Source organism: Mobula hypostoma, chromosome 2 (assembly GCF_963921235.1).
Source record: "Mobula hypostoma chromosome 2, sMobHyp1.1, whole genome shotgun sequence".
Taxonomy (NCBI): domain Eukaryota; kingdom Metazoa; phylum Chordata; class Chondrichthyes; order Myliobatiformes; family Myliobatidae; genus Mobula; species Mobula hypostoma.
Genome location: NC_086098.1, coordinates 129,426,755 through 129,441,839, shown reverse-complemented (window position 1 = coordinate 129,441,839; position 15,085 = coordinate 129,426,755). Strand labels below are relative to the sequence as shown.

Here is a 15,085-nt window from a genome sequence, read left to right as displayed (position 1 = left end):
GTGCTTAAAGATCAGGTGCAGAGTTTTAATGAAGTTACTCATATGGGTATCTAAATATTTGGATTTCCATTATCTGCATCTTTGTTTTTGATTTCTACTTGATTCCCATTTGAATATGCTGCACTCCTCTGCTCTTTCTATCAGAGAAGGGATTATTCTCTTTTGAGCCAGCTTATTAATTTGCCTTTGAAGATCTGTTCATGGGAATTCCCTGCCTTTATGTTTCTTATGCAATCCCTTCAGAAGCACATTTATAGTGATGGTGCAGCCCTTAAACAATCAATCTAATGATCTGCAGGCCTGGGACCATTGTCAGAGATATGCATCAAGTCCCAATGTGATATCTTTGGAATATAAATTCAGCTTATGTTCTGGAGTTTAAAAACACATATTCATTAATAAGATGAATAATAGATACAGCAGTGCAACAAGCCGTTTGATTTGCCAAACTTCAAGCACTGATTTTTGGATCTTTGCAAAAATCCATCCACCAAAGTCTAACAAAGGAAGCCAGCTATACTTACCCAGGCTGGCATGTATGTGACTCCAAACCCAACAATTATATTGAATGGCCCAGAAGACCACTTGGTGTCCAAATGCAATTGGGAATGGATAATAACTGCTGGCTTTACCAGTGATGCACAGATCCCTAAAAATAAATATATATTTTTTTAAAAAGTAGGGACAGAGATTGATAGTGGATCAGAGAGAAATTGGAGCAACACACACAAAATACTGGAGGAACTCATCAGGCCAGGCAGCATCTATGGAAAAGAAATCAGTCAACATTTTGGCCTGAAATGTCGACTGTTCTCTTTTCCATAGATGTTGCCCGGCCTGCTGAGTTCCTCCAGCATCTTGCGTGTGTTGCTCGGATTTCCAGCATCTGCAGATTTTCTCTTGTTTGGGAGAGAAATTGGAGTCATCTTCCACCTAGAGAAGGAGAGGATGCTAGAATCAGATTTACTATCACTGCTTTATGTGATGTAGACTTTGTTGTTTTGTGGTAGCAGTACAGTGCAAAGAGCATGGTCTGGGTAGTGAGGATCTTTGATGATGGATGCTGCCTTTCTATGACAAGGTTTCACTTAGATGTGCTCAATGGTTGCGAGGGTTTTACCCATGATGTACTGGGCCAGATCCATTACCTTTTGTGGTATTTTCCACTCAAAGGTGTTGGTGTACCTATAACAGGCCGTAATGCAGCCAGTCGGCACACTTTCCACCACACAGCTACCAAAGTTTGCCAAGGTTTTTGATGACATGCCGCACCTCCACAGACTCATGAGGAAGTAGAAATGCCGTCATGCTTTCTTCGCAATTATACTTATATGATGGGTCCAAGACAGGTCCTCTGAGATAGTGACACCCAAGAATTTAAAGTTACTGACCATCTCCATCTCTGATCCTCTGATGATTACCGGCTCATAGACCTCTGGGTTTCCCTATCCTGAAGTCTACAATTAGTTCCTTGGTCTGATTGACATTGAGTGAGAGGCTGCGGTTACTACACCACTCAGCCAAGTGTTCAATATCCTGCCTGTATGCTGATTCATCACCCCCTTTGATACAGCCCATTACTGCGGTGTCATCAGCAAACTTGCATATGGTGTTGGAGTTGTACTTAATGTGACGACAAACCAAGTTATCAGAAGATTGATGCTAATGAGAAAGAGATAAGGGAGACAATGGAGGAATGTTCAAAATGTTAATGAGAGAGAAGAGAGAGATAACAGAAAAGAAACACAGTTCAGAATATTGACAGACCAGTTGCTGTGAACCTGAACTGTTTGAAGTTTGATGGACAGGCGATACCCCAGCAGGGGGATAAAAAAGAACAGGTTCGCTAAGGCACGACACACACCACGAGATCACGAGATAACGAGACCCTGGAAGAGCAGTGTGCCCCCACAAGTTGGTGGGAGTTTGGAGGTCCGGTTCGAGGGAACCGACCATAGACTGACAGGGTGAAAAGGTACGATCGGTGGGAACCTGGTGTGTGTGTCCGCCCTTGCCTGGGTGTCGGGTTCACCGCGGAAGAACGGTCGTATCCAGAATGGAGGGGTCACAGTCGGTGACACAGCAGGATAGAAGACATAAAAGGGTCCACCCGAAAGCCAACTGCAAAGAACATCAAAGGACTGCTGGAATCAAAATTTGCATTCTCTCTCTCTCTCTCTCTCTCTCGCTCTCTCTCTCTCTCTCTCTCTCTCCAATGGCACAACAAGCTGAACTGAACTCTGTGTCACTTAAGACTAATCATTTTACCCCTAGACTGCGATAGAGCTTGATTGATTCCTATTACCCTAGTCCATTTCTGCTGGTTTGGCGACCCAGTTACGGGGTACGTAACATTACCAACACAGTCATAGGTGTTATTTGAGTAGAGCAGGGAGCTAAGTGCACATCACTGTACTGATGGAGGTTGTGGAGGAGATGTTTTTGCCAGTCTGAACTGACTGAAGCCTATAAGTGCGGAAATCCAGGATCCAATTTCACAAGGAGGTATTGAGGCCCAGTTTGGAGTTTACTAATTAGTTTTGAGGGGATGATGGTGTTAAATACTGAGCTGTAATCGATAAAGAGCATTCTGATGTATGCGTATTTGCAGTTCAGATATTCAGCGTTGTATGAAGATCTGAGATAGTATCTGCTGTAGACCTGTTGCTTCGGTAGGCAAATTGGCATGGATCCAAGTTGCATTCAGACAGGAGGTGATCTACTTCAACATCAGCCTCTCAAAACACTTCATCACTGTGGGTGATTGTCATTTAGATAGGTTACCACACTTTTTTGGGCACTGGTATGATTGAAGCAGATGGATACCACACACTGCCGGAGCGAGAGGTTGAAGATATCCGTAAACACACCAGCCAGTTGTTCAGCACAGGTTTTCAGTACTCAGCCAAATACTCTGTCCAGACTGGTTGCTTTCCTTGGATTCACTCTCTTGAGGGCAGCCCGCATGTCATCTTCAGATACTGAGGCCAAAGAATCATCAGGGGACCTGAGGGTGCATGATGGTTCCTCCCTGTTCAGATGGTCAAAGCGAGTATAGAAGGCATTGAGCTTATCTGGAAGCGAACTCTACTATCCCCTATGTCACAAGATTCAACTTTGTAAGAGGTTATGGCATTTAAACCCTGCCACAGCTGTTGAGCATCCCTCATTGACTCCAGTCCAGTCTGGAATCTCCACTTACTTTGGATTTGAACCTTTGTCACTCTTACTAATCAAGGAACTATTAACCTCTGTTTTAAATATGCCCAATGACTTGGCCTCCTCAGCCATCTCTGTCAATGAATTCGACAGATTCACCATCTTCTGGCTAAGGAAATTTCTCCTTATCTCTGTCCTAAATGAATGTCCTTCCAGACTGAGTTGGTGCCCTCTGGTCCTAGACTCCCCCACTATATGGAACATCCTCTCTACATCCACTCTACCTTGGCCTTTCAATATTCAATAGGTTTCACTGAGATCCCCCCCACGTTCTTCTAAACTCCAGAGTGTACAGACACAGAGCTACCAAACACTCTCATACATTAATCCCTTCATTTGAGGAATGATTCTTGTGAATCTCCTCTGGACCCTCTCCAATGCCTGCATATCTTTTTATTAGATAAGGGATCAATGCCTTCTAAGGGCTCAGTATTATATCTTTTATATTCTAGTTCTCTTAAAAATGTATGCAAGCATTGCATTAAACTTCCTTACTACCAGAATTGATGGATTTATGGCCAAGTTGGCAGATGATACAAAGGTAAGTAGAGGGACAAGTAGTGTTGAGGAAGCAGGGTGTCTGTAGAAGGAATTCCAGACAGATTGGAGAATGGGCAAAAAGTGACATATAGAATATAGCGTTAAGAAGTGTATACTCATGTACTTAGTAGAAGGAATAAAGGTGTAGACTATTTTCTGAATGGTGAGAAAATCAGAGGTGCAAAGGGACTTTGAAGTCCTTATGCTGGTTTCCCTAAGTGTTAACTTACACATTAGGTTGCTGCTGAGGTAGGTAAATGGATTGTTAACATCCATTTCCAGTGACTGGAATATAAAAGCATAGATGTATTGCTGAGGCTTCAGAAGGCATTGGTCAGGCCAAACAGAGTATTATGAGCGTTTTTGGGCAACAAGCCTGAAAAAGGATGTGTTGGCTTTGTAGAGGGCCCATAGGATGTTTATGAGAATGATACTGGAATGAAAGGGTTACTGTATTAGGAGGATTTGATGGCCTTAGGCCTGTAGGCACGGGAGTTTAGAAGAGTGAGGGGAGATCTCTGTGAAGCTTATCAAATATTGAAAAGCTCAGAGAGAGTGGACATGAAGAGGAAGTTTTCAATAGTTCGAGAGTCTAGGCACACACTCAGGATAAAATTCCCTTTAGAACAGGAATGAGGAGGAATTCCATTAGCCAGAGCGTGGAGAATCTGTGGAATTTATTGCCACCGATAGCTGTGGAGGCCAAGTCATTGGGTATATTTGAAACAGCGGTTGATAGGTTCTTGATTAGAGTAGGTGTCAAAGGTTATGGGGAGAAGGCAGGAAAATGGAGTTGAGAGGGAAAATAATCCACCATGATCAAATGGTGAAGCAGACTCGATGGGCAGAAGGGTCTAATTCTGCTTCTATATCTTATAGTCTCATTCATCTCATCGCACCATCTTGCAACAACTCTATTCCTTTGATTCCTTTGGAATCGGTTAGAGTTTTGGGTACTCTCACAAAAATGCAGTGTGACTGGAATTTAAAACCTTGTAGGTGAAACATTCAAATAGTTCACTGTGCTCACTGTAAAGAAATTTTCTTTCATGTTTACCCTGAATCTCTGACTTTTTTTGAAAGTGACTGACACCCAGCTATTGGCTCCACTGCCACATCGTCCTTGAAATCTGATGTGATCAAGTTTTGTGTCATGTGCAAACTTTGAAAGTTTTTTGAAAAGTAAACATTCAGAAAATTGTATACAAGAAATATAAGGTGATGTAAGTCTTTCTTTATCTTTGTAGTATTGTCTAGTTCAATGGTACCAGTATTTACACTTCTGATATAACATTCTGATAAAGATGTGCTGGCATTGGACAGTGTTCAGAAGAGGTTCACAAGGATGATTCCAGGAATGAAAGGGTTATCATACAAGGAACATTTGATGGCTTTGGGTCTGTACTCACTGGAATTTGGAAGGATGAGGGGGGAGTCTCATTGAAACCTTTCAAATTTTGAAAGGCCTGGACAGAGCAGATGTGGAAAAGATGTGGGGGAGTCAAGGACAAGAGCGCACAGCCTCAGGATAGAGGGGCATCAACTTCAAACAGAGATGCAGAGAAATTTTGTTAGCCAGAGGGTGATGAATTTGTGGAATTTGTTACCATAGGCAGCTGTGGAGGCCAGGTCACTGGGTGTATTTAAGGCAAAGCTTGATAGGTTCTTGATTGGACGTGGCATCAAAGGTTATGGAGAGAAGGCCGGGGAGCAGGGTTGAAAAGGATCAGCCACAACTGAATGACAGACCAGACTTAATGGGGCGAATGGCCTAAATGTGCTCCTATGTCTTATAGTCTTATGGTCTTAGGCCATTTGGAATGGAGATACAAACAATAGGAAATCTGAAGATGCTGGAAATCCAAGCAATAAACACAAAATGCTGGAGGAACTCAGCAGTCCAGGTAACATCTATGAAAAAGAGTACAGCTGATGTTTCGGGTCTTGGCCGGAAATGTCGACTATACTCTTTTCTATAGTTGCTGCTTGGCCTGCTGAGTTCCTCCAGCATTTTGTGTGTGTTGGAATGGAGATAGTCCACTCTAAGCCTTGCAATCAGCTCAGATTGTTGTAGTTTGAGAGTTGGAATCTATATTTGAGGATGCAGATTACACAAGGTGAGGACAGGGACCCATTCCCAAAAGGACAAAACATAGAACATTGGTCTTTACAGTGCAGGAACAGGCTCTTTGGCCCACAATGCATGATGCCAAATTAAACTAAACCTAAACTCTGCCTGCAAATGATCCCCTAAATCCCTGCATGTTCAAGTGCCTGTCTAAATGGTTCTTCAATGCCACTGTCATATCTGCTTCCCCTGGCAGCGTGTTCCAGGAACCCAACACATCCTGCCTAAAAAAGTACTCCTCCTTTAATCTTTATCCCTCTCTGTTAAAGTTATGCCCTCAAGCACTTGACCTTCCTTCCCTGGTAAAAGTACCCTATCTGTGGTTCTCGTTATTTCATGGAGTCCTATCAGGTCTCCCCTCAGCTGTCTGATGCTCCAGAGAAAACAATCCAAGTTTATCCAATTTCTTCTTATAGTTAGTACTCGCTAATCCATTGAGCATTCTTTTGCAACCTCTCAAAAGCCTTCACATAGTTCCTGTGACAGGGTGACCGGATTGCACACAATACTCCAAATGGAGCCTAAACGAAGTCTTGTACATCTGCAATATGAATTCCTAACTCTTACACTTTATGCTCCTAGCGATGAAGGCAAGCATGACTAACACCTGTTTTATCACCATGCTTACTTCTGTGCCACATTTAGAGTGTTTTAGACTTGGCCCTAAGATCCTTCCTTACCTCAATGAGGCCTTCGGGTCCTGGTACTTTCCCCTTACCTTTGACCTCAAAAAGTTTCAACACCTCGTATTTCGCCAGATTAAACTCCACCTGCCATTTCTCCATCCATAACAGCAACTTTTCTTCTGTATGTCCTGCTGTAAGCTTTGGCAACCTTCTTCAAAATCCACAACTCCTGCAATCATTTGATGTCTTCAAACTTCTTCCTGTACAAGGGCAATCAATGTGGCAATTTAATATAGCAAACATGGAATAAGTGCAACCAATCAGTATTCCCCTTTCTCCTGTTTCTGATTCATGTAAATGTGCCTATGTGTCATTGGCAACACCCACAAGAAGTTTGTTGTGATAAAGCAGTGTGCACATTCTTGTTTCCTGCCATTCCCAGGGAACAGGTGGTCACCATGGGAACACAGGGCCTCGAATAATTGAACCAGATGATGGAGAAGTGGCGAAAAATTAATTCAAGAAGATGTCTCAACAAAATATATTATTAATCTGAGAGATTAGCACACAAGGAGTCTGAAATACTGTAAATACAATTAGACAAAGAAATTCTGTATATCATTTTTTCTTTTATGTGCTTCAAATATACTATTTGACTTGTAGAGAGACTCTTGGCAATATCTGATATATTTACAACAACAACAATCTGTATTTATGTGGCACCTTTAATAGAATAATGTGTACTGAAGTACTGTACTTCAGAAGAGCATTATAAATAAAGGATTTAATGCAGAGGACATGGAAAGAAAAAAAATTAGAGCTGATCTTAGTCAAAGATCAGGTGTTATGATTCAACTTAAGGAATGAGAGGGAGTGATGGGGAGGTAGAGAGACTTCAGAAAGGAGATCCAAGATTTAAGATTGTTTGTTGTCATTCTTCAGTACTTGAGTGTAAAGGAGAATGAAATGATTGTTACTCTGGATCTAATGCAGCATGAAAAAACACTATAAAAACACACAATAAATTTAAATGTAAAAGCAATTCTATAAAGCACAATGTACAAATAACTGTTAATATACATAGTCCGATTACATATAAATAAAGTGAAACTAGGTGATGCGTATGTAGCGGTGGTGGAAGATGGTGAGGTGGGATAATGTGCGGAGGTGTTGGTCAGCCTGATGGCTTGGGGGAGGTAACTGTTTTTGAGCCTAGCAGTCCTGATGTGGATGCTGGGCAGCCTCTTCTCTAATAGGAGTGGGACAAATAGTCCATAAGCAGGATGGGTGTGTCTAGAGCTTGGGACGGTAACAGCTGAAGATACTACCACCACTAGAGGAGCTGCTAAAGTCATTGCTGGTTAGAAGGACATTAGGAATGAGAGCAGGAATCAAGCACACAGTCCTGTTTTGTCAGTCACCAGGGTCATGGCCGATCTAATGATTGGCTTCAGCTTCACTTCTCTGCCTGTTATCTAATAATTGTTGACCTTACAGTAGTGCAGAACTTAATGTACCTCAACACTGAGTATATTTAATGATACATTCTCCATACCCTTGACCATTGAGAATTTTAGATTCTTAATCCTCTGAGAGAACAATTTTCTCCTTATCCCCACCCTAAGTGGATGACCCCCCACACCCACCTATTCTGAAACTAGCCTCCCTGGCTCCAGATCCATCCACCTGTAACATCCTCTCAGCAGCCACCTTTCCAAATCTCTTGGAATCTTGTATACTTGAATAAAGTCACTGCTCATTCGAACTCCAACCAGCACATACTGGAACCATGTAATTGTTCCGATAAGACAACTTCTTTACCTGATGAATCACCCTCACTGACCCTGAAGTGCCTTTGGTGCAAGTTTATGCATCCCAGTGTAACGAAAGGAGTTGGAGGAGCAAGTGGCAAGGGAAGAGAAGGCAGAAGTAAAAAGAGAATCAGCATTAGAGTGCCAGCCAAGAATAATAGTTTGTCCTTCTTATTTGGGCAAGTTGGCAGTGACAAGCATAACGAAATCCAAATTGATTGAGCAAGCACAATAGGAAGTCAAAGATGCAAATTAGATTCAATGTGATGAATCTGCAGGGCACAATAAGCATCTTATGGCATTATCAAACACAGCATGATACTCAGTTCAGATTTAACAACTCCCCCATCTGTAACCAGCCCCCAAATTTGGCCAGTTAGCTGTGGAAACAGAAGAGAAAATAATGAGCTGAATACAAAGAAGACCATGCAGCCCATTGAGAATATACTGACAATCAATGTGAAAATGGTCAAACTGTAAGCCTGCACTTGTGCATTCTTTGATACCTTTGGCCAACAGAAAGCAGCCTTATCATTTTATGTATGCATTTTTTTATTAATGAAGCTAAAATACAATCAATTTGAATGATGCATGGTGATTTGAATGAATGAAAGGTACTTCTCAACAGTGAGTGAGGCAACAATTTCCCTGTGCCGTATTTGAGACAAAAAAAGGAGAAATGGGATTATATAATCTTTTTATTTAATATTCATTTGTGAGACTTAGATGTTTCTGGCACGGCCAGCATTTATTGCCCATCCCTAATTGCACCTGAAAAGGTGGTGGTGAGTTGTCTCCATGAACTGCTTCAGTCCTTCTGCTGAAGGTGCTTCAATAGTGCTATTGGGGAGGGATTTTCAAGATTAAGACCCAGTGGTGATAAGGGAATGATGATGCATCAGTTAGATGGAGATCAGTTAGACCCAAATGGGAACACAGAGGCATCTTTCAATGTGCCTGATGCCCTCATCCTTCCATGATAGATGTTCTGGTTTGGCTGTGGGAGGAGTCTTGGTGAGTTGCTCCAAAGCGCTTTCTAGTTGCTTATTGCAAAGCGACAAGTAACTAAGCAAGGAAAGGACTCTTACAGGTCTTTCCCATTTTATTAATGGCTGAGATACATAGGCCATGTTTGACAGGTAGGTGGGATGAACCTGCCACCTGCTGGAGAGCAGCCAACACCTTCTGTTGGCTGGGAACCTGGACTGCAGCTACACTTTCCACTTGCAAACTCTTCAGCTACAAGAACGGAACCCTGACATAACCTGGGGAGAACTTGCATTAATACCATAATGAACAGTGAGCATCAGCAAAACAAATATGCTCCAGTTTAGATTAAGGATTTCTTCTATAGACCCAGGGAATATTAGCGCAGGCTGAACCTTATTCACATTTCTGTTTCTTTAATGCCTGCCTTCCCTTTCCAAATTGTGGAAGCATTCTTAATTTGCGAACAAGGATAATGGTTCACAACTTATATTATGGGTCATTTTTCCAGTGCTGTAGAAGGGCCTCATTGTTGGAATTCTCTTTTTTCCCTGGACACAGAACATACAACACTGCGACACTGGAAATGGCACTCATCCCATAGTGTCTCTGGTGATCATAATGTCATTTCCAACTATTTCCATCTACCTTTCTAGAGTCTGTATCCCTTTATCTCATATGAGTACCACTTAAACCTAAAATACTTCTTAACTAAGACCATAAGACATGGGAGCAGAATTAGGCCATTTGGCCCATCGAGTGTTCTCCACCATTCAATCATGGCTGGAACTTTTTCCTCTCCTCAAATCCCTTCCCCAGCCTTCTCCCCATAACCTTTTATGCCATGTCCAATCAAGAACCCTATCAATTTCTGCTTTAAATACACCCAGTGACCTGGCCTCCACAGTTACCTATAGCAACAAATTCCAGAAATTCACCATCCTCTATTATGTCTGCTTCCACCACACCCCCTGACAATGTGTCCAGCTGCAGACCACTCTGTGTAAAAATCTTGCCTTTCAACTTATGGTCTCTAGTATTTGACATTTAAACCCTGGGGTAAAGATTCTGGCTGCCTATCCTGTCTATGCCTCTGATAACTTTGTAACCTGCTATCAGCCTCTGATGCTCTGTAGAAAACAATTCAATATTGCCCACCTTCTCCTTATTGCCAATGCTCTTTAACCCAGGCAATATCCTGATGATCTTCTTAGGCACCCTCTCTGAAATCTTCACATCCTTCCTGTAATGTGCTGGCCAGAACTGCAGACTATAATCCAAATATGGTCTAACCAAAGTTTTATACAGTTGCAGCATGACTTCCAGACTTTTAGACTCAACACTCCAAATGATGAAGGGAAGTGTGCCATGTGCTTTCTTTACCACCCCGTCTACTTGTATTGGATAATCTGCATAACCCACAGCTGAGATTCATCTCCTCTACACAGCATGTAAACAACGTAGATCAAGTCTTCTGTGGAGAAGCTAGTGGAGGAACTGACTTACAAGTCAAGCCACACCTGTGTGATCCTGATCAATGCTCAGGATGTTCTCCCTGTGGTTAGGTGCATTGTCTCTGTGTGGTCTGGTGTGGGGTTCAGTGCTGGGACCACAGCTGTTTACAATATATATTAATGATTTAGATGAGGGAATTAAAAGTAACATTAGCAAATTTGCCGATGACACAAAGCTGGGTGGCAGTGTGAAATGTGAGGAGGATGTTATGAGAATACAGGGTGACCTGGACAGGCTGGGTGAGTGGGCAGATGCGTGGCAGATGCAGTTTAATGTGGATAAATGTGAGGTTATCCACTTTAGTGGTAAGAACAGGAAGGCAGATTATTATCTAAATGGAGTCAAGTTAGGAAAAGGGGAAGTACAATGAGATCTAGGTGTTCTTGTACATCAGTCACTGAAAGCAAGCATGCAAGTACAGCAGGCAGTGAAGAATGCTAATGGCATGCTGGCCTTCATAACAAGGGGAACTGAGTATAAGAGCAAAGAGGTCCTTCTGCAGCTGTACAGGGCCCTGGTGAGACCACACCTGGAGTACTGTGTGCAGTTTTGGTCTCCAAATTTGAGGAAGGACATTCTTGCTATTGAGGGAGTGCAGCATAGGTTCACAAGGTTAATTCCCGGAATGGAGAGACTGTCATATGTCGAAAGATTGGAGCGATTGGGCTTGTATACTCTGGAGTTTAGAAGGCTGAGAGGGGATCTTATTGAAACATATAAGAGAGGCAGGAAGCATGTTCCTGCTGATGGGTGAGTCCAGAACCAGAGGCCACAGTTTAAGTATAAGGGGTAGGCCATTTAGAACAGAGTTGAGGAAAAACTTTTTCACCCGGAGAGTGGTGGATATATGGAATGCTCTGCCCCAGAAGGCTGTGGAGGCTAAGTCTCTGGATGCTTTCAAGAAAGGGGTGGATAGAGCTCTTAAAGATAGTGGAATCAAAGGTTATGGGGATAAGGCAGGAACTGAATACTGATTGTGGACGATCAGCCATGATCACAGTGAATGGTGGTGCTGGCTCAAAGGGCCGAATGGCCTACTCCTGCATCTATTGTCTATTGTCTATTGTGTGGGTTAATAGATTGACTGGGCCACTTAAAATTATCTTTAATGCTTGTGATGTGAGTTGAGGACAATGGTGGAGAAGACAAATTGAGAATGTATTTCCGATTAATGTAAGTGAATGTCTAGGGTATGATGGGCCGAACGGTCTGCTTTCATGCTATATATCTCGATGACTCTTGCCCAGCATCACGTTTAAGGGTAAATACAAATACATTGCAAATACTAGTAATCTAAAATAAATGCAGAAAATGCTGAAAACACTCATCTGGTCGGGCAGCGTCGTTGGAGGAAGAAACAATTAACGTTTCAGGGTTTGGTTGCTTTCCCTTTTTTCCCCTCTTCTACACGAGTCGGTGTAGGAACCGACCTTCGGTAGCTTCAGCTTAGTCCGGCTTAGAAAGCTACTGACTCGTTGCATAAAGACACACAAATCCTCTTAAGGAAGGAGACTCCGACTGCTTTCAATGTCGGCACTCACAGCCCCTAAAAGGAAGACCCCCTTCTGCTTGCGTAGGGCCTCTCCGGGGGAGCCAGAGTGGTAGGAAAGGGTTGGGCGCCGAAAGCCCCTGGGTGGGGAGCTAAGTTAATTCCGCCACCCACAGCCAAGGCGATGAGGCGGTTTTAGGACCGCACTGTGTCTTCACCCCTCTTCTCCTGGTGTGTGTGCGTGTGTGTGTGTGTGTGTGTGTGTGTGTGTGTGTGTGTGTGGTGTGTGTGGTGTGTGTGTGTGTGTGTGTGTGTGTGTGTGTGTGTGTGTGTGTGTGTGTTTAAGAGAGAGGCAGGCAGAAAGGGATGTGCGGATGCTTCTTGGTTTCTTTCTCCGCGCTCCGCTCTGGAAAGCGAGGGAGAGTGCGTCGTTCTTCCTCTGGAACTGTGCCTCCGAGGGAAGAGTGAAGAAAGAGTGGGGGAGGGGAGTAAGGGAAATTGAAAGGGCGAGAAGGGGAGTGAGTGAGAGGGAGTGGGTGTGAGGAGGGATAAAGGGGTGAAAGAGGACCAGAGGGGTAAGGGCTTGGAAAGGGGAAGGAGGGAGGGGATTAGTGCGGAGGGAGTGGGGGCTGAGAGAGAGTGTGAGGAGAGAGAAAGGGAGGAATGGGAGATAAGTGGTGAACGAGTCTGTGTGTGTGAGTGAGAGAGAGAGAGAGAGAGAAAGCGTGAAAGAGAGGAAGTGAAACGGCGAGAAAGAGAAGGGAAAGGAGTTCGAAAGAGGAAAATAGGAGAGCGAAAAGAGGAAGAAAGTAAGAGAAGGGCGGGAGTCCGTGAGGCCAGCGAGTGGGTCAGCTTCTTTCTTCGTACGCTGTTTTTCTGGGAGAGAGATCGAGGGAAAGCGAAGGAGAGCGTGTCTCATAGCCTCTCCTCCGTGCACCGCTCAGGAGTCAGGACTTGAGGAGGAAGGTGTGTGTGTGTGTGTGTGTGTGTGTATCACGCTGGTTGCTTATTTTGTCAGTATGGAGAAGTGGATTCTTCAGAACCTCTCAGGTGCAGGCTTGAGTTACTCAAGACCTTTTTGACATACACAAGCACACAGACACACAGACACACACACACACACACACACACACACGCTAACGAGTCAGAGTGTGGGGGAGAAGGAAGACGGTCACAAGCAAACTACAAGAGGATATAAATGGAATCTCTGTGGTGAGGACGAGCAAGAGGAGACCGTGTAAGCGACAGCGTTGACTTCGCGGCACGGGAAGGATGAACGGCTCGGGCTTGCGGACTGCGCCTCCGTTGGACTACACGTGATGGGCAGTTTGAACACCAACTTGCACCCTGCCTTCGTATCCAGCTGCCAACTAAGGCTGCAGGTTCCCGTTTAAAGGTAAGGACTTCGTCTTCCTGGGCGGTGTACTGGCGATTTTAATCCCGGGTGCTGAAGGGTTCCGAAACTCAGACCGCCCCTAACCCCTGCAGTCTGGCACAAGGGCGGCAGCAGTGTCGCCGAGAGGTGGGGTGGGCAGGGCGCAAGGTATTTCAATGTGTGGAACCGTGTTAACTGTGAGAGGCGAGTGGCTCAGTTATCAGCGGCGTTATCTTCTTCCTACAAGAAACGTGAATGTGGCTCGTATACCAATTCAAGGGCTTCTGGTTGGCGCTTTGAAGTTTACATCAACCCTTCCATTCAACACTTTTAGGATTTGTAGCTGCGCCGGATGTTTTCTGTTTCCCTCGCACGCAAGGCTTCAGGACTTTTTCTCAGAAAAAGAATCCTAAACAACAGCTTGGGGATGATCTTAACTTAGAAGCACAATCGGATCAAATTGACTGCTCCGAGAGTGTCGGCGTGCGTGTGATGATTGCCATGTGTATAACGCCTCTCACCTGTGAGGACACTATGCAGTAGTCACAGAGCAGATCTCGATCACTCCGACCAGCTGCTCTGTGCCGTGTTTATGGTTGACACCAGTCTCCACCTACCTGCCTCCGTTTCACCCTATCACCACGTTCTTTTCCTTTTCCCTCTCTTTACAGACACTCGTTCTTTAACTGCGGTTATGCCATTGCTACAACTGCTTGTACGCTCCTATGTGAAGGACGCCCTGAAACTAATCCCCCCCCCCCCCACCACCACCACCACCCTTCTCTTTACTGGAGTTTCAATATTCATGGCCCGGGGTCTTGCTCTACCCACAAGGACCCACACTGTAGAAAGGAGGCGATTGCACTAGACAGCTTGAAGAGGAGGTTCGACAAGATGTTGCCAGGGGCGGAGTGTTTGATTTATGAGGATAAATGGACAGGCTGTAGTTGCCATGGAGGGAGGAGGCTGAGGGGCGTCAGTTCCCCGCAGTTGTGAGGGGAATAGATAGGTTAAATATTTGGATGTTCGTCTATAGAATGGTGGACCGAAGCAAGCCACGCCCACAAACTGCTTGAAGAAGTCAGCAAGTCAGGCAGCACTTATGGGGGAGAACAGTCGACGCATCGGGCCGAGACCCTTCATCAGCACTGGGAAGGAAGGAGTTCAGTGGCCCGATCAGGTGGGGGAGTGGGAAGAGTACAAGTTGGCAGGTGATAGATGAGAGCAGGTGAGGGGAAAGCTGGGTGGATGGGGGAGGGGTGGAAAGAAGTAAGAAGCTGGGGAGGGGGGTGATAGATAGAAGAGGTAAGGGGTTGAAAAGGAGTCGAACATAAGAAGGCAGTGGATCGTGGATTGAAGGGTAGGAGGAGGGAAACCAGAGGGAGATGAAGGGCA

General features: G+C 44.4%; 1 protein-coding gene across 1 annotated transcript in view; it reads left to right on the top strand.

Annotated features, from left to right (window-relative positions):
* Nucleotides 1-12,977: 12,977 nt before the first annotated feature.
* Nucleotides 12,978-15,085, top strand: part of LOC134342473 (leucine-rich repeat and fibronectin type-III domain-containing protein 2) — a 154,246-nt gene continuing 152,138 nt past the window's right edge. The window contains exon 1 of the mRNA XM_063040657.1: nucleotides 12,978-13,711. The gene's annotated coding sequence lies outside the window, so the exon portion shown is untranslated. The remainder of the gene's footprint in view (nucleotides 13,712-15,085) is intronic.